Source organism: Chiloscyllium plagiosum, unplaced genomic scaffold, assembly GCF_037043375.1.
Source record: "Chiloscyllium plagiosum isolate Xiang-an unplaced genomic scaffold, Cpla_swu_hap1 HiC_scaffold_51, whole genome shotgun sequence".
Taxonomy (NCBI): domain Eukaryota; kingdom Metazoa; phylum Chordata; class Chondrichthyes; order Orectolobiformes; family Hemiscylliidae; genus Chiloscyllium; species Chiloscyllium plagiosum.
The window spans coordinates 39,416,141-39,439,007 of record NW_028270189.1 but is presented as its reverse complement, the minus strand read 5'-3'; positions in this window follow the sequence as shown (position 1 = coordinate 39,439,007).

The window sequence follows — 22,867 nt, the reverse complement described above, 5'->3', positions numbered from 1 at the left end:
TGTCAACGTAACTCACCCAGTGAAGTGTGGACTGACCCCACTCTGACAAAGTAACAGACCCGGGGGACAGCAGACTGACCCCACTCTGTCAATATAACCCTCGCAGGCAAAAGCAGACTGACCTCACACTGCAAAATAAGTCACACAGTCAAGTGCAGACTGACCCCACTCTCTCAAACCAACTCACACAGGGAAGAGCAGAATGATCCCACTCTGTCAATGTCACACACAGGAAAGAGCAAACTAACCCCACCCTGTCAATGTACCCACCCAGGAAAGAGCAGACTGACCCTCCTCTGTCAATATAACGCACCGAGGGAAGAGCAGACTGACCCCACTCTGTCAATGTAACCCACACAGGGAAGAGCAGCCTGACCCACTCTGTCAATGTAATTCACACAGGCAAGAGCAGACTGACTCCACTCTGACAAACTAAGTCACGCAGCCAAGAGCAGGTAAACCAACTCTGTCAATGTACCACACACAGGGAATAGCTGAATGACCCCACTCTGTCAATGTAACACACCCAGGGAATAGCTGAATGACCACACTCGGTCAATATAACACACACAGGCAAGAGCAGAATGACCTCACACGAGCAGACTGACCACACAGTGTCAATGTGACTGACTCGTGGAACAGCAGACTGACCCCACTCCATCAATGTAACACACCCAGGCAAGAGCAGACTGACCCCACTCCGTCAACGTAACACACCCAGAGAAGAGCAGACTGACACCACTCTGTCAGTGTAATACACCCAGGGAAGAGCAGACTGACCCCACTCTGTCAATGTAACACACCCAGGGAAGAGCAGACTGACACCACTCTGTCAATGTTACCCACCCAGGGAAGTGCACTCTGTCAATATAACCCTCGCAGGCAAAAGCAGACTGACCTCACACTGCAAAATAAGTCACACAGTCAAGTGCAGACTGACCCCACTCTATCAAACCAAATCACACAGGGAAGGGCAGACTGACCCCGCTCTGTCAATGTAACTCACCCAAGGAAGAGCAGAATGACCCCACTCTGTCAATGTAACCCACCCAGGGAAGAGCAGACTGACCCCACTCTGTCAATGTAACACACCCAGGGAAGAGCAGACTGACCACACACTGTCAATGTAACACACCGAGGGAAGAGCAGACTGACCTCACTCTGCCAATGCAACCCACACAGGCAGGAACAGAATGACCCTACTCTGTCAATGTAACACACTCAGGGAAGTGCAGACTGACCCCACTCTGTCAATGTAACACACCCAGGGAAGTGCAGACTGACCCCACTCTGTCAATGTAACACACCCAGGGAAGAGCAGACTGACAGCACTCTGTCAATGTAACCCACACAGGCAAGAGCAGACTGACTCCACTCTCAATGTAACACACCCAGGGAAGAGCAGAGGGACAGCACTCTGACAAACTAAGTCACACAGGCAAAAGCAGGTAAACCAACTCTGTCAATGTACCACACCCAGGGAATAGCTGAATGTCCACACTCTGTCAATGTAACACACACAGGCAAGAGCAGAATGACCCCGCTCTGTCAATGTAACACACCCAGGGAAGAGCAGACTGACCCCGCTCTGTCAATGTAACACACCCAGGGAAGAGCAGACTGACCCCGCTCTGTCAATGTACCCCACCCAGGGAAGAGCAGACTGACCTCACTCTGCAAAGTAATTCACACAGTCAAGCGCAGGTTGAGCCCACTCTGCCAATGTAACTCAAGCAGGCAAGAGCAGACAGACCCCGCTCGAACAATGTCACCCACCCACGGTAGAGCAGACTGACCCCACTCTGTCAATGTTACCCACCCATTGAAGAGCAGACTGACCCCACTCTGTCAATGTTACCCATCCAGTGAAGAGCAGACTGACCCCACTCTGTCAATGTTACCCACCCAGAGAAGAGCAGACTGACCCCACTCTGTCAATGTATCTCAGCTAGGGAAGAGCAGACCGACCCCACTCTGTCAATGTAACTCACCCAAGGAAGAGCAGACTGACCCCACTCTGTCAATGTAACTCAACCAAGGAAGAGCAGACTGACCCCACTCTGTCAATGTAACTCACCCAAGGAAAAGCAGACTGACCCCACTCTGTCAATGTTACTCACCCAAGGAAGAGCAGAATGACGCCACTCTGTCAATGTAACTCACACAGGGAAGGGCAGACTGACCCCGCTCTGTCAATGTAACTCACCCAAGGAAGAGCAGAATGACCCCACTCTGTCAATGTAACCCACCCAGGGAAGAGCAGACTGACCTCACTCTGCAAAATAATTCACACAGTCAAGCGCAGATTGAGCCCACTCTGTCAATGTAACTCAACAGGCAAGAGCAGACAGACCCCGCCTAACAATGTCACACACCCGCGGTAGAGCAGTCTGACCCCACTCTGTCCAACATCTTTAAACACCAAGGGCAGATTAATCCCAATATGTCAAAGTAACTCACCCATCGAATAGCAGACTGACCCCACTCTGTCAATGTAACTCACACAGGCAAGCGCAGCTTGACGCCACTGTATCAAACCAATTCACACAGGGAAGAGCAGAATGACCCCACTCTCTCAATGTACACATCCAGTGAATAGCAGACTGACACCAATTTGTCAATGCAACCCACCCTGAGAAGTGCAGACTGACCCCAATCTGTCAATGCAACCCACCCTGGGAAGAGCAGACTGACCCCACTCGGTCAATGTAACAGACCCAGGGAAGAGAAGACAGACCCCACTCTGTCAATTTCTGGAGCATATGATGCTGAGATTTTCTGCTGGCGTTTTAGTTTTGATATATAACACGCAAATATTTGCTTCTCCTTGCTATTTCAAGCTCTACCTAAACTGATTCTGTGGAAGCTGAATGACAGATCTGTGTCGTTACTAGTGACAGACCTGGACAAGACACTCAGGGAGCCTCACCTCGACGCTAAGATGATCTGAACAAATGTCCTGCAATACAGGATAAGCATCGATATACTCCTAGCTCTGTCAGGATAAGAGTTACCGTATACTCTTTGCTCGCTCACGCTCACTGTATATCTGTTATAGCACCGACCACTCCCCCCCCCGAACAAGGTTCATGCTCCCTCACACTCACTGTATATCTGTTATAGCACCGACCCTCCCCCCCCCCCCCCCGAACAAGATTCACGCTCTATCTCCAGATAAGGCTCAGGCGCTACCACTCTCACTATTGAATTCTGAAACTTTCTTCCTCACTTTCTCTGTCACCCACGCAATACCTCCCACACAAATAATACTATATGGATTCAAAACTGTCGATTGACTCACTCCATGCACCTCACAATTCCTCCCAACTACACCAGCACTAACAGCAGGGTCACCCATTCCCACTCTCCCTGCCACCTTCCCTTTCTCCCATTCGAGGAGGAAGAGCCTGGAATAGGACAGAAAGGCAAAGTCGGGTGGTGGAGTGCGCAATATCCATTCCTTCACCCCACCCCCTGCCATGTGGGTAGGGCACTGGTATGAGCCAGAGAGGTCTGGGACGCCTTGTGTGGAGATTCTGAAACATCCATGTCCCACCGACCGATTAAGGAGCAATGTTTAGTGAAAGATAATTCTCACTTTAAACGCACTGGCAGATCCAACGACAGTCATTTGCCTTCCAAAACAAAAAGACACAGATACCTCACTGCACAGAGACGCAGACACAGAAACACACAGAATACTCACAAGGAGGTAGGCATACACACAGGTCGAAACAGACAGAGACATATACAGTCGCATATAAATAGACACAAACACAGTTAAGAAACACACAGACTGATACACAGACAGGCAGACACAGACACACAAACACACAGATAACAAGCACATGGATGCTCACGTATATATATATATATATATATATATACACACAGACACATACGCACACATACACACACACAAACATACACACACACACACACACACACACAGCAACAGAAACTAGTTTCATTAAGACGCAAATCGCAATGCTTTGGATTTGTAAGGGGATCAAGGAATCTTGGGAGAAGGCAGAAGAATGAGGTTGAGGTACACATAAGAAATTATTGAACGGAATTTTAGACTCGGTGGGCCGAATGTCCTCATTCTGCTTCTTGCTTTTATGTTCTTGTGGTGTTATGCTATCGGGTATTCTCTTTCTGAGACAGCAGCAGAGGCTGGGTTTGATACATATTTGATTGGAAAGGGTCAGCGGGAATGTGGGACAGGTTTGAAGTCCGGAATGCTTTATGTTTATTCCTTATTATTGTGTCCTTACGTCTGAAAAGAAGTGATGATTTGACGTTAGGTTAACACGGTTTAAAATAACGGATCCCACAATGAAATAAGGGTGTCCTTTCAATTTATTGTTGTGCTATCTGTGGTGTCCTCATCCTCAGGGAGCAGTGAAGACTCGGTTATTGAAGATATGTAACGCTGAGCTTGACTGATCTTTGTTGGACAGGAGAGTTAATGTTTACTGTTTACTGGGAAGAGACAGGAGACGGATGGTCAGACACATTCGGATCAGTTATGAACATTCTGAATGGTGCAGCCAAAAGGCCAACTGCTGCTCCTACCCCAGGCGCTGTGCTCTCAATCTACCCTCGAGGTTGTTACAGAAATGTACTGCTGCCCCTACCCCTTGTGTTATTCTCTCAATCACGCCCGAGGCTGTTACAGAGATATACTTCTGCACCTACCCCATGTGTCTTCGCTCAATCCACTCCTCGATGCTATTACAATGTAGGAGACCACCCCTTTCAGATAGACAGGATCGTTACAATGAGATGGGAGGAGACCATTCTGCCCCTCGAAGGAGTTACACAGGAATAGAGAATGAAGTAATTCAGCTAGTTGAGTACATTACACAGTCCAGGAGGAGACCATTCAACCCACCTTATGTGCTACACAGGAACGGGGCAGCTGTCGCTAACAGGAACTAGAGAGGAGAAGTAAATGTTTATTTTCAGGTTGCAAAGCTGGAACTAGTGTAGTGCTGTGGAGATGATTGTGGGATCATCAATGACAAATAATCTGTATCAAAGATCTGGAGGAAGGGAACTGAATGGCGCGAAGCTCAATTAGTGCATCACCAAGATAATCGTTCAACATGTCGTCAAATGGAGGTACTGAGTCTGCAATGTGATACAGACAGGGAAGGTTAGTGAGCAAACCTTCAGCAGAAATAACATAAGGTGAGTTGTCTACTGTGGCAGGAAGGATAAAACAATGGCGATCAATCTAAATGGAGAGAGATTGCAGAACTCTGTGATACAGGCCGTTTCCATGTTCCTGGGACATGAATCATATGAAGTCAGTCAGCAGATGCAGCAAGTGATCTGGAAGGTAAGTGGAATGATGCTGTTTCTGGCAAAGGTTATCACGTTTAATGAGGAATGCTTTACTGCATTTGAACGGGGCATTGCTGAGACCACGTCGGATACACTGTGCGCAGTTTTGATCGCCTAAACTGAAAAAGAAGATATAATTCTTTCAGAAGATTTTCATACATGTTTCCCTTTACTAATTCCTGGGGGATTATCAGTTTTGATCTGAGATGAGAAATCTTCTTGAACCATACATGAATTTCTGAAAGGTGTTTCAGCTGGATGCGTTTTCTCTTGTTAAGGAGTTTAAACCTGGAAAATAAATTTAAGAATAAGATGTATTGATATCAACACATGCATTATATAGACATCGACCGATAATTACAAATTACACAGACGCATATAAACATGTCATCAGATAATAAAGCAGGGACTTTTTTTTCTAACCAAGGCCACTGTGTACAACAACAGGGATAATGTACATTCATATCGTCCATTACCATCCGTTGCAGAGAATGCTCCAGGAGAGCACAGATAGCCCAGTTTGATGTTCAGTTGTCATTATTGTCTGGTTCAACACAGAGAGGGAGACAAATGTTTCCTACTTGAGTAGCAGCAGCTGATTGATCCCTCTCTCTTACTTTGTCCACCCGATAGCAAAATGTGAGACCATAAAATCCCTGAGCTATCTTCCCCACTTGTTAATGGTTCCTGTTGAGGATTCATTGGAATCTCTCTGCTGCTGGAAGCAAGGGGAGTTCAGCCAAATCCAACTGCTCCACAAATAAATTCCATTACCAGCAGCTTGTGTGAGCAGAATAATTTCAAAGGCAGAAGAACATTTGGGGCATTCCGTCATTTTACCAATTGTTGTGAGTTCAACTTCCTGCATCTCACGTTTTTCTCAGTCCTGAGTCGTGCACAATTGGTCATATCACTAAACTGGCTGCATTTAAAATTTGTTGTGAACAGTGGAGGAGTGAGACTGGAAAATGACACAGTGACCCTCCAGCATTTGTCGGAACACAAATGAGAAATTCTTAGTGGACTGTTCAGGTGGTAATTTCATTTACCAAACTTTGTGGTGCCTGGATGTTTGCAGTTGTTCAAAGTTGTGCTGTATTCAAATATTTGACAGACAAGTGCATGTAGGAAAAAAGTATACAGACAGAAAAGTGCTGCTGGGACCACAATCAGAGCAGCTACGATCTTAGTGCCTTGTGGAGCAGTGAAAACGTGTCTAATGACCCACTCCTGCTCCTCAGTCCTATGTTTCTATGTTCAATGTAGCCCCTCAAACCTCCTGCACTGATGCTGACGGAGGCATCTTGATCCAAATGCCTGGTCCACAGTAACACAGGATCTCATTCCTTCCCTCCCGGCTGTCACACATAGTTTGATGTGGGTTGGAAAATGTTACTCCAAAAGCCAGGCTGTTTGTTCAAAAGACAACTCTGGTATATTTGCAGAGTGTCTCCTCTCTGCAACTTGTGCTTCCTTTGTTGGCCATGGTATAGACCAAGATTCACTGTGAAATCAGCCCCCAGACCTGGACGGCACGGTAGCACAGTGGGCGGCACGGTGGCACAGTGGTTCGCACTGCTGCCTCACAGCACCAGAGACCCGGGTTCAATTCCCGACTCAGGCGACTGTGTGGAGTTTGCACATTCTCGCTGTGTCTGCGTGCGTGCTCCGGTTTCCTCCCATCATCCAAAGATATGCAGGTCAGGTGAATTGGCCATGCTAAATTGCCCGTAGTATTAGTTAAGGGGTAAATGTAGGGGTATGGGTGGGTGGCGGGTCGGTGTGGACTTGTGGGGCAGATGGGCCTGTTTCCACACTGAAAGTAATCTAATCTAAAAAAAAAACTCACTATGAGATGACTCATGAAGTGCTTTGCTCACTCAGTAACAGAACGTGCAGGAAAATTACAACCATTAACTTTGTAATTACAGAATATGAGAACTTAAACAACAGGGGATCAGGCAGTTCGGACAATCAAACCATTGTGTACGATCATGGCCGATCTACTGTTCGTATTATCTCATCTTTAATGTCCAATTCTCCACACCCTCTCAGCTCTCTAACAGGTCAAAAGTCCATCTACCTCCTTTTTAAATACTTTCTGTGAAGTAGCTCCCCTAGTTCTCGAGATAAGATAATTCCTGACATTCACTACCCTCTGTGAGAGGAAGACACTCCCCACACAGACACCGTCACTTTTTGGTATGAACAAGAGGGGAACACATGGGCTCAGCAAAGAGTGAATGGCCTAGATATTAAGGCAGTTTTTGACTGAGAATGTCATCAGAATCGCTATCTTATTTGACCTTAATGGGAACCAGGTGACCCCTCCCCACTGGCTGGGGTCTTTCAGAGCACAAAGGATGATTCCTGTGGGTGGCGACCGAAAATCGTCTTAGTCCCTGGACATCTTTGCAGGCGATCCTCAGGGTAGTTACCTCAGCACAAACATCTTCAGCTGCTTCATCAATGTCTTTCCCCATCATGAGACCGGAGGTGGGGATGGTCACTGAGGGTTACACAATGTTCAGAACATTTTGTCTCCCATCAGCTCCTGATGCAGTCTGTGTTCGTATTCAGTAAGACCCGGACAGCATTCAGGCTTGTGCTGTTAAAGTGTCGGTAACATTCATGTAACTGTGCTGGCAGACACAGTTAAAAGAGAAGCTCATCCAACATCTCAAGCTGGCTACATACAAAAATGTGGAAGCCATTGAGCCCATCGAAACTACTGAACAAGAAGAGTGACAACTCATTCAATACTCCTGCTTGTTCCACAAGAAGAGATGGAGTCTGGTCAGTACATCGAGCTGTTAAACAGGATCAGATAGAGCCCACTCAGACCCTTGAATCTTTTCCATGGGACCTGGAGGAGGCCATTCAGCCCCACGACATAGTTATACATGAACAGGAGGTGTCGTTGATGCTCCAGTACGACAAACCAATGGAACAGAGACTGCATTCATGGATGGCTCTACGAGGTTTCTCGGAGGTCCATTGCTGGTGGAACGTCTGCTACTTTAAAGTGGTCATTTTCTACTGAGAGACCGTGCAACCTTCAGGACCCAACATCGGGTTCAATCATTTTAGACCCTATCCATCTTCTTTCATGTTGCTGCCCCACCTACACGTACCATCAGTTCCAAAGGTAGATCATTACTCTGGAAAATCTCTTTCCCAGATGCACTAGACCTGCTGATTTTGTTCAGACATTTCTGCTTTTTTTTTGGAGAACTTGTTCTGTTCTGATCACCAGACTTCAGGAAGCATATGTTTGCACGGGAGGGTGATCAGAGGAGATTTACCAATGTGTTGCCAGGGCTCGACCATTCCCACTGCGAAGAAAGGCAGAAGTGAGGGCTGCAGGTTTTGGAGCTCAGAGTCGAGAGTGTAGTGCTGGAAAAGCACAGTAGGTCAGGCAACATCTGAGGAGCAGGAAAAGCAATATTTCTGGCACAAACTACTGCCATTCCATTGCCACCTTATGCGTGGAGGAAGAACGTCTCATATTCCGCCATCAGACCATGCAACCACACGGGATAAATGTGTACGTGAACAGCTTCCTCATTTCACTTCCTCCCACATTATACCAGTCGCAGACGTCCAACCAGGCACTGCTCTCTTGACCCTTCGATCAAATACCCCTCTGAACTATCACCTTCTCCCTCACCTTCAACCACCTGTCGCTTTCCCAGATACTTTACCACCAAAAGAACTCCCCTCTCACTTATATCTCAACCCCCAAATACAAGTCTCATTCCTGATGAAGGGGTCATGCCCGGAATATCGATTCTCCTGCTCCACGGATGCTGCCTGACATGCTGTGCTTTTAAAGCACTACACTGTCGCCACTGCAAAGATAGATGAGCTCGGCTGGGGATCTTTATCTGACAGTGGGGCAAGCTGAGATAGGAACTGATTAACGTGCACAGAAAGGGGATAGATATATGTGATTGGAATAAACTTCTTACGGGAATGGTTAATAAACAGGGATATAGCAAGAGAGAGGATGATCAGAGAAGATTTAGGAAGAATGCTTTCATCCTGAGAGTGTTATTTGTCTGGAACTCACTGTTTGAAGGGCTGGTAAAGCTCAGAGTAATCAGAACTTTCCGGAGTATTTATCCGAACACTTGAGGTGCTAGCCCTTCATGACGAGGTACTGGAAAGTGGGGCAAGGATAAACAGATGTTCGATGAAAGACTTGAAACTGTATCTTTGGGTGCAGCAAATGGAGGCTAGCGCACCTCTGTGGCGTAATGAAAGATGTTTTAGACTTCCACTGAGTTGTTAAGATTGCGATTCAAGGATTGTTTGTTTGAGTCCCACCAGATTCGGAGTTTAGGACATAGAACAATACAGCACAGAATAGGTCCTTCGCCCCTCTGTGTTGCGCCGACCTGTGAACTATTCTCACTGCGTCTCCCTATATTATCCCCAAATCATCCATGTGCTTATCAATTTATTTCACATTACAGCTGAATCAATGATTGTTCTACTGATTCATCGTCAATTCCACTCATCTGGAGTTCTCGTCCCTGCTACAGAAAGGAGGACATTCCTCACCTTCTTGGGGGTGAGCTTTGAGGGAATTGTATCGTAACATGATCAGACCAGAATCGGCTTCTCATTCACAAAACCCACTGTAAAAACCCACTGTCTCGTAACACATTTCCCACCCACAGTTGCACAGAGATTTTCGGTTTATTCACTGCCTTTTTCCCATTGGGTGACAGGTTGATGTGGATAGGTTGGGAAATGATATTGCTGCGTTTGGTCATCCAAAATGATATCAAATGACGGGGTAGCACCGGCGGGTGAAATTGCCTCCTCTTGCTCCTCCCCCGTCTGTGCTGTTTCAGACAGTGGAAATTAAACAATATCATGATGGGGACACTGTGAATGTACACTACTGAATATCAAGGACCTCCCCTTTAATCCACAGCTCTCACAGCTGGAATACACAGCTCCTGTTGCAGCTTTAGATCAGTCAGTGGAGGATTCTCCCAGGCGCTCTGTCAAACTGCATGGTCCTTCACACAGGTTTCCAACTGGCACATGGAGCAAACGGCCTTGTGGATATTGAGGATTCAGGGACAGATTTTCCCTTTGCTGGATGAGAGCTCTGACCACATTAATAAACATGAATTTAAGTGATTCTGTATCTTATTATGAATTCTTATCATTTTACAATTTAAACTGAAATTCAATTTGCTCTTGCTTAACTTTCTTATATCTTTAGTATTCATTAAAACTGTGCAACATGTCCTCGGCTGTAGGAATGGTAAAGATTGATGATGAGTGCAGTATGTTTCATGTTGTCTGTATGAACTTTCAGAAATAAGTTAGTGAAGTGCCTTTGAATCAAATTCTGTACCGAATTGAAGCCAACCGAATGAAAAGCCCTGTGACAGCGATAATGTAACATTGTCTGTAAACAGGATAGTGACCCACGGAAACGTTTCTTTCAATCAAATCTAATTTGCACAACATTTTTCTATGTCCCTTTCCTGAGCCTGATGCTCCAATAGTCACAGGTCAATGTCAGTTGCTCCTCCTCTGCCTTAACTTTAATTTCAGGATTACAACAAAAGTAGAACAGGTTGGTCGAAGGTCCTAGAGGTACGAATAGCGCACGTTACAGGTTGGCGCTCTGCTGCTCCCGTGGAGCAATTCATCATCACTTAACAGCGTGTGAAATGCTGCAGCTGTAAGTTAAATTATTATCTGAAGCTGCTTTTCCTGATGTTGATCAGGGAGCATTGGAACACCAGACTGAAGTGAATTTGAAAAATAACGTCGAATAAAGCAGCATTTATTGTAAACCTCCAGTTTCTGATTTGTGGGATTATTCTGCATTTAGGAAATGTGTCAATTATCAGCTGGAAAGGTGTCCATATTCCCCTGGCGATTATCCATCTGTGGATCGAGAAACAGAGGTAATGTTTTAGCATGATGACATTTTTCAAATCTTTGACCCTTTACTGTATTCCATTCTTGGAAAGGCTGTTAAACTCGTTTCATATTATCCCATTTGCTGCAAACTCGCACAGTTCATTAAACTGTTCGAAAGGAATTAGATTTATCTCTTTCGGTAGATTGAATGTTGTCAGTGAATCTGGGAACGTCATAACAAATAATTTTGCTGTTGTGCAAAACAGAGCGTTCAAACAGGAATAAGGACGAGTCTTTTTGCTGGGTTTTTCGCGCGGAGATCAGTGACTATTAAACGGACTCAGTTCGTTCCTGGTCATTGTGACCAAATGTTCAAGGCAACAGATGGCAATGATGATGATGCTTGACATCTACAGGGCCTTTCCTACTCACTAGAGTCACCATTGTATTACAGATCAGGTGGGTAGGAGAGATGATGATCCTTATGGCAACCTGAGACAGTGCGGCAATTTATCCCACGTTGTTAGTCTCACTCTATACCATAAACCAGTTAGCCAGCGGAGTGAGCTAACTGGATTCCGTTTACTGCAAAGCTATAACAAACAATTCAGTATATTTATAATTTGTAGTATTTCACGTGGAACCAGCTGCGACACCTTTCAACACCACCAGCTCTTCTTATACTTAACTTCTTCAGTTGCAGTTGTTATACAATCTCTTTCCAATGAACGCTAAACAATTCGTGAGTGTTCCACTTTTACATCCCCATCCAGGCAGCCCAGAATCCCTGTCACTGTTAAATTCGCTCCTTGTGTGTCTGCATGTGGCTTTTCAAATATTTTGGAATCAGCTTCTATTTATTTTTCTTTCTGAAAAATCATCTCTGATTTCAATAACTCTCAGAATAAAAAGTACCTGCTGTCAACTTCTTTGTCGTTCCTCGCTGGTTTTGATGCTCTAAACTTTAGTTATACACTCATCTCAACGAGGGAATTTCCCTCCTATTTACCCTTACCAACCTCACATAAGCTGAAAAACCTCCATTAGGACACAACTCAGTCATCCCTGATTTGTTCTGCGTATTCTTCATCTATCACACCATCCCATTAAACCCTTTAATTACTTTTCACTTGGCTTTATCTCTCAGTAAATGAGACCAGGGTAGTTTTAATTAACGTACACCAGAGATTGTTCAAATCTCGGGCTCATGAGATTGACAGAGAGCGATGTTGAGCGAAATAGACTGTCTTGGCAAATACCAGTGTTATGAAGTTGTGGGTGTAATGTACCTTAAATTTCTGGCTAGCACAAGGAGTCCAGAACAAAGTAACAACATAACATTTGGTCGAAACAACTAACAACTTTATTACATGGATAAAAAAACAAACAAATTCGAATTCGCCTAATCAGTTTAAATTATGCCCCAATCAAGTTTGAATATGGTATTTTAACAATGTTAAAATCAGTGAAACGATCCGACGGTTTGTGGAACAAATATCAGACATGTTGAACAGTTACCCAGAGTGGCAAAGAACAGCAAACACAGCAGCTAAAAGTCCAACAGATGTCGGATTCTAGTAAGATCTCCGAGAGGTACCTATCTCGAGAAATAGATTGCAAAGAAAAAAGCATCGACACCGACCTGGAGAGAAAATGCACAGAGGAAGATACAAAGAGAAGATTCGACAACAAGCTGGTTTTTAAATTTGAACACTTTTGTAAATATTAATGGGGTCGGGGTAGGGGAAGGCTTTTCAGACCAGTATTGTAGAGCAGAAGGTTAAAGACAGGTTTAGAGAAAGGAGTTGTAAGTAGTTGTAAGTTAATTATTCTCTGTAAAATGTAAAAAAGAAATAAAGTTGCTATTTTTAACTTTAAATACTAATATTTGCCATAGTTCTTTGCCTCTTGAATTTTAACAGAATACAGCACGGGTTGAATGCTTTCTGTGTTGCTGGTTTACATTAGCAGATGAGTTTATCCCGTTATGAAATACCAGTTTCTGTGGTTGCTGTGTTGTTTCGCTCATTTGTGCATTTTGCCTCAGTAACGATTTTGAAGTTGTCCCCTCGATGCAAAAGTTCCGTGCTTTTGCACCATTGTACAAAAGGTGCAGTGTGTCTAAGCAACAGGGCTCCCTACAATAACATCCGACGATGATTCAATCTATCTATCCTGATATTGATCCATGGAAGCAGCACTGCGCACTCTCCTCGAGTTTGCAAAACAATTCCATCAAAAATAATGTAACATCCCCGCATTCAAGGGGATTTCATTCCATCACCTTCAATTCCTCATAGAATCCGATTCAACAGGTTTTGTCACTGAGTCATTTATTTGTTTGTGTTCGAATCATGTGAGCAAAGGGTCACAGTTGGAGAGTGCTGGTCCCATAAAACAGAGGTCAGACCATACTCTGTGCACTGTACTCTGCTGTTCATCATTTCACTAACAGCAGGTAGATGCATCTATGCGCTGCAAAATTTTCACGCCAGTTTTAAGAAGCAAGATAAACAGTTCCTGGTTCCTACTTTTGTTGTCACACAGACCAAGATTGTAAATGATGGAAACATGCACCGGTCGAGACCGTCTGCTCTCCCAAATCCCTTTTCTCCCCAGCAGGTGGTAAGATGCTGATCTGAATCGCTTTCTTCTGTTCCCTGCGAATCTGGGATGATGTGAGCTGTGAAAACTCTTCTCTGAGCTGGGGGTAACGTGGTAAAGTTTATGCACATCAGGTGCAGTGTGCCTGAGGGACAGGGCTCGCTGCAGTAACTTTCCATGCTGATTCAGACAGCAGAGCCCTCGCTGTGAATTCGAGAAGTACACAGACACTGTTCCCGATTACTCGGAGAGAGTCTCCCTTTCCCAGCATTTCTGCACTTTTCTTTTTCTGTCTCAGATGGAATTATTTGGACAAGGTTCCGAAAAGAATATGAGTTCCTGTGCATGCAAGATCTCCCTTTTGTACAGCTTTCCAGAATTTCCATAACTCCCGCTCCCACTTGCCCCCTCCCCCGCTGCAGAAGCCCGTGTTTGATAGGAAGCAGAAGAGTGTATTCACCTTGCTCTCCCACAACACTGATTGCCAATAGAAGATGAACTCGTCCAACTGCCAGCGGGGGAAGGGCTGGTACAGCCTCCTGGGAAACGGGAGGCAGAATGGCAAGGAGCTATTATTAAATCTCAGTGCTGCCTTCACTCCGAAACAATACATAAAGCCTTTTTTAAACAAGGAGACTCACCTGATTTATAGATCACGCTTAAAGTGTGGTTATGGCTCGTTGGTCTTGGGTGTGATATCGCCTCGGGTAGGTGATGTACGTGCGAGAAGTTACACTTGAGCCCTGGAGTTTTGCATCCGGTCCCATTTTTGACTCAGCAAGAATGATTTCGATGCGATAGAGGTCAGATCAAGATATTGAATCTTCAAGACACACACCAGCTGCTTCTTGTAGGCGGTTACTAGACTGAGAAAGGGATTTACTAATTTCAAATGATGCTGATCGTGTTAATGTGGATCTTGCCGAGCGCACGTCCTGTGCGGAGTGACCTGAATGCCTTGTTTATCTCACGCTGTGTTCTGCATGTCCTTGATTACTATGATCTGCCTTTACCAATTGCAAAGGTTTTCACTGCACTCAGGTAAATGTGACAATCAATCAAATAAAATCAATCAAACGAACGACACAGGCATTTCTTTATTGTTTGGTGCCAGCACAGCGAAGGTGGGCTGTATGGCCTCACTTTGCACTATTCCGTGATTCTCAGTGAAATCACAGTTAAACCAACAGAATGTGGGAAGTTGCTCACAGATTACATTGACACAGCTGGGACACATCTGCGCCACAGTGTATCACACAATAATAGTGAAGTCCTTCTTGAAATCATCCTCTGAGGCACACGCTACACGCCAGATTAAAAGCTGAAGATCGCGGGAAACTGCTGTAGTCAGCGCTAACAGAGCGATCCAGCGGGAGCGTACTGGGCTCATAACCCAGAAATTAATGGCTTGAAAACATCCTCTGCTCGTTGACAATTCCAGGTTTCAGTGTGTTACTGCCCCGACTCTAGTGGGCTGCACGGTGGCACAGTGGTTAACACTACTGCCTCACAGCGCCAGAGCCCCGGGTTCAATTCCCGCCTCAGGCGACTGACTGTGTGGAGTTTGCATGTTCTCCCCGTGTCTGCGTGGGTTTCCTCCGGGTGCTCCGGTTTCCTCCCACAGTCCAAAGGTCAGGTGAATTGGCCATGCTAAATTGCCCATAGTGTTAGGTAAGGGGTAAATGTAGGGGTATGGGTGGGTTGCGCTTCGCCGGGTTGGTGTGCACTTGTTGGGCCGAAGGGTCTGTTTCCACACTGTAATGTAATCTATAATATAGCTCATTCAACGTATTGCATGTTGTTTCAATTTCCACTTCCTTTCTCTCAATGTATCTGAAATGAATATCTTGTACTGATACACCCGCCAAATTTACACATGTGAGGAAACACACTAAGCTCTTTTCCTGTTCTCTATCTGTCTTCTCTGATCTGATTCGCAAAATCACTTGCCAGAGCTTGGAATAAACCGGTGTAGGTAAGATATATCAGTTGCAGAGTGCTCTGTGAGCATGACGCCCTGCAATTATTCCCCACGCTGTTTCACACAGCAATGTCCTCCCTGTGAAATCAAAAGCCATGAATGGCAATTGGATCATCTTGTTGGAGACAGCATTACGACACAAACACAGTTCCACATTATTAGGACATACATCACCAATTATGTATAACCACAGAGATATACAAGTGACACAGTATACAAGAGTGGCAGTAGACTCGATGGGCTGAACGGCTTCTGCCGGCGCGTGAGTGACGCCACACATTGGTGCTGTCCCTCCTCTTGTTTCTGGGACAGAGTGGTTGAGGATGAAACAATGTCTTATCTTTAACCAACTTCCGCGTTAGATTATCTGCAGCCCGCAGCTCAGGGCTATGGGAATGGTTCTCAGTGAGTGAGAGTTTTACTCGGATTCTCTTCATCTCGGACAGTTGGGGCTCAGATACTAACTGCTGCCCGATTGCAGCAAAGAAACAGATGTCGCTGTTAGAAAAGCTTTTCTGCTGGATTGCTGTATGAAGATGGATTCTGAACACCAAACTGTCTGCACAAAAATGCCCTCACATGAATTTACCTGAGGGAAGAGTATCCGGAGTACATTTCTATATTTCCCACTATCACAACATCTTTGTCGTTCTCTCAGATAAATGATATTGGGAGGAAGTTCCCAATCAAACTTGCTGATTTCCAGCACTTGAGGGACCTGGTTGTACCGATGAGAGAGAGCTTTAGAGCGTATTCGCGCTTGCCTCCCCTCACACTGCCTGCAGGTGGATGGAAATGGATTAATAATCTGCCAATTGACACAGCTTAATCCAAACGGAAGGGCGAAAGGGCACCATCCCGCGAAAAAGGAGAGGGAATGAGTAGGTGATATTCTTGAAACTCTCTTGCTGCTTCGAAATAAGTTACCAAAGTGGGATGTAGTTGGATCTTAGTGACTCTCAGATGGTTTAGTGTTGGAAATGCAAGAGTGTTTGGGGCTATGATCTTCGCTTCATAGCTTGTGTTAATACTGGCATGTGAGAATTCGTATTTCAAGTCGTCTTCGAGCCTTGGTTGTTTGATTTCACTTTTGCCCGCTCGCCCTATCAACTGTTAGATTAAAAAAAATGCAAATTATGAAGTTGCACCCCTTGAAATAACTTTGTGTTTTGGGGTCCGGAGTGTCATTTTAGTGGGCATGACACAGTACCATATGTGGTGAAAGTGAAACAAATGTTTCAGGATGTTCACACACACAATCCCACTCTGAATAAATCCACCATCTGGATGTTTGCACAGTTCTGAATGCTGACCTTTAGGAAATGGGAACGTGAAATGATTGGAAACAGCGCTGAACAGGTTGATGGTAATGGTGTGGTGCATGAAGAATGGCAAAAATAAAGTCATTTGGAAAGTTGGGACTGTTCTCCTTGGAGAGCAGAAGGCCGACAACTGGCCTTGTTAAACCTTTCTAAGACATGAGTGGATTAGACAGAGGAAATAAGGAAGGGAGAATGCTCCCCACGCCTGAAGGGATCGAGAACGATTCGGTAGAGTTTAAAAGTAATTAATAAAAGAAGAAAAATGTACATATGGAGTGGTTAGGGTCTGTAAACCATTGCCTGACATTGACAAAGACACAGTTTCAATCGAGTATTTTAAAAAAATATTCGACGTTTATGTTAAAAGTAAAAGTGTGCAGAGTTTCAGGGAGAAGGCAAGAGAATTATACCAACAGAGAAGCACATTTATCTCTGTGGAGAGCCAGCACAGCTAAGGTAGTTTGTGACACATTTGTGATTCTGAGTGGAATCACAATTCGACCAGCAGAATGCAGGGAGTTAGATAACGGTGATATTGGCAAAGACAGGACACATCCTGCAGGGTCTCCTGCCATCAGACACAGTGCACTTCACTATTCAGATTATACCAGAGTGAGAGCCAGAGAAGGCAAATTGGTTAATTGTACGTTTTGTCAGCACGGGAGTTACGAACAATGATTGGAAGCGGAAATACTGGTGATTTGTTCACATTTGAAGTGTTTACGGGAAGCAGGGAGTTGGGGAAGACAGATGGTAAAGCTATTGAGATCTGACTACAGGAGCAGCAAATACGTTGGACAGCACAGAGGAGACCTTTGAAGTCTTGAATTCTGGTAGATGGGCCGAGCGTGCTTTCACAAGGCCACACTGTTACAAAAGGTAATGTGTCCTTGTCTCTTGGCCTTGTGTTATAGCAAGTCAAATATCGCCGTTACACTGCAGGAAATTCCATTTTCCAACGAGAGGGCAGTCAGCATTTAATAAAGGATACATTGCGAAACCTTTCACATAAATTGTTGCATTCCATCTTAGTGTCTTGCTTTGTTTCCTTGACACTTGACCAATCATTGTGCCTGCACTGAAGGTGTTTTGCTTCTTCTGCGTGGCTTTTACAGTCTGAGTGACATGATGAAGCTGTACTGCCCCATCCTCTGATGCAATTTTCCACTTCAATTCAGTTTGCCCTAACTTCGGTACCTGATACCATTCCCCTTGCTTCGGTTTTAAGCGCTCGTCTTAGACCCAACCTGTCCTCCTCCAAAATAAATACGAAACTCAGCCACACCGCCATCACTGCAAACCAGTGACACCTTCATTCTGAGGCCAATCATTAGTGCGGTCTCATTTCACATTATCAGCTACCGGGCTCTCTGGTTGCTTCTCGAAATCACTATGCTTATAAATTGCTGTTACATCCACCAATATGAAATAAAAACAGAAAGATTCAGGAAATGTTATCATCCACAAACAAACGACAATAAGGAATGTAACTGTTGGGACAAACGTTAATGCAAGCAGATTGCAAAATCTTAGTTTGAAAATCTTGCTGCAATTGTTTTGCTTTTAATGAGTACACACATTGAGTTCAGTGCAGAACCGATCCCCAACTCGGAGAATGGAATTCTTGGCTTTGAAGATGCGTTGAGAATGTTCACTGGATTCATCCCTGTAATGGGTGGACTGTCCTCCGGGACCATATGAGTAAAATCATTCAATGTCGAATGGGGTTTCCAAACATGAGTGGTGAAGGGAATGTCTCCATTCACAAATTAAACGTTGGGTAGGATTTAATACAGGGACACACGAACAAACCAGACAAGAACACAGAAAAAATGATAAACAATCGATATGATAATTGTTTTTTGGAAAGTTTTGATTTTAGATCCACGGTGGTCTTTGGTGACAGGTATTTCATGTCCACAACCAGTCTGCACAGAAAACGACTGCAGACCCACTGTGATGTGATTGAATCTCAGTTACCTTTAGAAAAGCTGAGACTCACTCAGGTCGAGGGGATATAGGGATGCTGGCCTTACAACCCTTTTCCCAAATTCCTTGGAAGTACAAAGGAAGTTTTCATGGGGAGGTTGTTCATGATCTGGTTAGATAATAATGAACGTTGTTTGAATTTATGAATAGGGAAATTGTACTACAAAACAAAGAGTTCATAGTGTAACTGTAAAATCTAAAGGTCAAACTCAGTGCATACATTGTTTGTAATCCTTGTCCTCACTCTCCAACAAAAAAAAAAGGCAAGTCATTAGACAGGGCACAGCCACAATTTCCTCAGGGTTGAGGTTTCCTGAGGCATAAAAATATTAGAAATGACACAAACCGGTTTTATGAGGATGATAGACAGAATGAGGGATTTTATTCACATGATTTTGAAAATGCTGTACAGGAAACATGCAAGTTTGGGAAGTAAACGAAAGAGATCTTTCACATAACACAAGGTTTGAAGTGACTAAATCAGCGGTATTCCCTCTTTCGAGTAAATCAATAAATAGAGTCTCAGATTCAAAACCATTGGTCAATGATCCAGAGAAACTTGGATCAGAGTTTCTTCTGCTCCAGAGCTATTTAAATCCTAAACGAATTTCCAGAAAGAATGATAGAAGCTGAGTCCAGAGTGTTTCATAAGACACATCAACAAGAACACAAGTAGGGAATTTACGATTGGGAGAAAGTCAAAGTGTGTGTAAAAAAATCGATTTTTGTTCACTTATCAAAAAAGACTTTCCATGAACACGTCCACCTAGCTAAGACAGAATATAAAATGTTCATGAATTTGAAAGATATAGCATGTTATTCAACGTAAAACATTGTAAATGGAATTGATATTCGAGAAGATTGCAAACAAAAGTTATTTCCTCATGAGAAGGAATTGAATTGTCGCTAGGAGACATAATACCTGGTTTAAATATTTGACCACATTTACATCATGTTACGTATATTTCATGCTTTCTGATCTCCATCCATTACATTCTCAAAGTTGTCTCTGTCTTTTTAGCCCTCTGTTCTTTCCTACAGCACACAATTTTAAGCTGAAAGAAGCTCTGACCAAAACTGAATGCAATATTCGAACGGTCCCTTGTGATCAATCTAATTCCTTTTTGATTATTACAATGACTTTTGCGAGTTTACAGCAAATTGAGTAACATGAAACGGGCACAACATGTTTTGTTTTCTCTGAATTTAACGCAGTGCGCATGGGAAACGCCATCCATTTGTTGAAAAATTATTTCCGGTTCTCTGTACACACATGTCACGTTTTAAAAATTTGCAGCATGTTTGTTGGTAATGAGTCATTTCCCATAAAATGTTGGTTCTCAATTCAAACAACTGGTACTTTCCAATCAACTTTGCTTTGCTCAACGCCTTCTGTCCTGAAACTTCAATACAATGACAAATTGAAGCTGCTCCATGTGAGGGTCAAATTTAAAACCTCCACTCAACACAGTCTACTACATTGGCACAGAGATACCATCCACTGATTACCTGCTGCACTGGATCTACGCATTAATGCTGGTTGTATCAAAACGGATGGGAAAACGAGTACCTCTGCTTCCACGGCTGATACCTGGAATTATATGAACGCCTTAACCAGTGGTTCCAACGTTCTGTGAGGAAATTGATGAGCTGCTCATTGCTAAGATGAGTTAATTATTTAAGAATATAATTGCAATAGTTACGTACACTAACCGCTGGACTTTCTTATTTTGATTTTAATCCGTAGAAATCTTTTAATTGTAATTTTGAACAGACCCAATGACTGATCTCCACAGTGCCTGCGGAATCAATTATAAAATGTCATAACACTCTGAGTTCTTCCATCTCAGTCCGCTGTTTGGGAAGTGTTCCCGTTGTGGGAAATTCACTTCCCTGTGTATCTGCTGATGCTCCAAGCCTGCCTTGTGGTACTACATACATTTTCCCTCTGCCATTTGCTCACTTTGTTGCTGTGATCGTATAGTGACTTGGTGTCACACGGCCTAGGAAAAGAACACAGGCCAAGGTTGAGAAAAATAAACTTTATTGTAAAGTGTCGCTCTTGTCGTTTATTGCGTTGTTCAATTCAATTTTCAGTTAGTCTTATTTAAGATTTTGAAATTGCTCGCTCTGTACATAAGTGCGATCGGTCAAAAATATCTGTCCAGAAGAGAGAGTTCTGCCACTGAGCACTGTGGACTGTCCTCGAGTCGGGAAAACAAATTTTCAGAGACAGTGTGACATCGCCCCCGTCACGAAGCTTTTCATTCCATCAGCTCCAATGCTTGATAGAATTCAAATCAACAGATCTTGTTACTTAGTCATTTCTTTATTTCTGTTCAGATCATGTGAGGAGAATGCCACATTTGGAATGCGCTTGTCCCATCGAGCAGAGGTGAGGCCATTCTTTGCGAACTGGACTGTGCTATTTATCATTTCACCAACAGCAGGGAGAAGAATCCGCTTCTATGCACAATTTACTCAACGCAGTTAAACATGTGGTCAGACATACAATGTATGTGCGACGGTGTGTCTGAGAGCTTAGAGTGATTGACTACTAACTCATTAGCCTCTGCCGGCGTGGGATCTAATCGCACTCTCGTCGCTTATGGAGTGCAATCGTCCATGATGCTGCTTTTGTTTGGGTCTCGGCTGAATTGGAGGTCGACCAGTCAGTTTATTGCCATCGACCCTGCAGGAAAGTCTCCATTATTGAGTCAAATCTGTCGCTTAAACGGTTTTGAAATGCAGACTGACTTCGGATAATGAAAAGGAACACGGTTTTCCTTTCGAAGACAAGTTATTGTGAGCTTTTATCGAATGAATGAGATCCAGGAAAAGCAAATAACGAGAGCTGGTAAGCGCATGTTTATCCAATGGATAGTTAATGAATATTTTGTCAGATGAAACATTTAGCAGAGTGGGGAGAAGTGATTCACCTTAGTGACAAAAGCACAGACAGACAGCAGAAAATAATGGAAATATTTCAAAAGGGGCAGAGGAAGGGTTCAGGGAGGCCGAGTACTGGCTGTAAATGCACAGCAGAGAACTTGGTAATGTCGGTACTATGCATGGGCATGGACACAGTTACACATTGGTCTCTCCCTTTGTCATTGCTCTTGCCAATAATGAATGCTGAGCATGAGATGCAAAGTCAAGAAGTGGGAAGCCAGCTCCCTTTCTTTATGAACAATTGGAGCAGACATCATGTTAACTGCAGGGACTGACCAAAACTGTGGATCAATAACCGCTGACTAATGTAGAACAAACACGTGAAATTATTTACATTTCGTTGTAATTAATAGGTAGTTAGTTCTAACAACCGTGTTGCCAATAGAAGACAACGCCTCATTTCATGTTGGATAGCAACATTATCAAATATCTTTCAAATTGAGATCTATTACGATCATTTTACACATTTAACAAGTTCAATTTAATGAATACAAACCTCATTCCGTCACAGGAAATAAAACTGCTGATTTCCTCAAATACGTTATCCTTGCTAAATAGCAGTTACTCAGCATGAATCATATGATGTAATATTTATTGAAAATCCGCCATTTACCACTATTACCTTATGTCGCATTGAGTCTTTCACAAAGTCTTTCACAAAGTATACTTGGGTGGTGATTAAAAATAAGGTAAGGTTCTCATGTTGCAGAAAATACACCTGTATTTGGATGCAACTTTAATACTGCAACTACTCTGTGGCCCCCAGGGATGC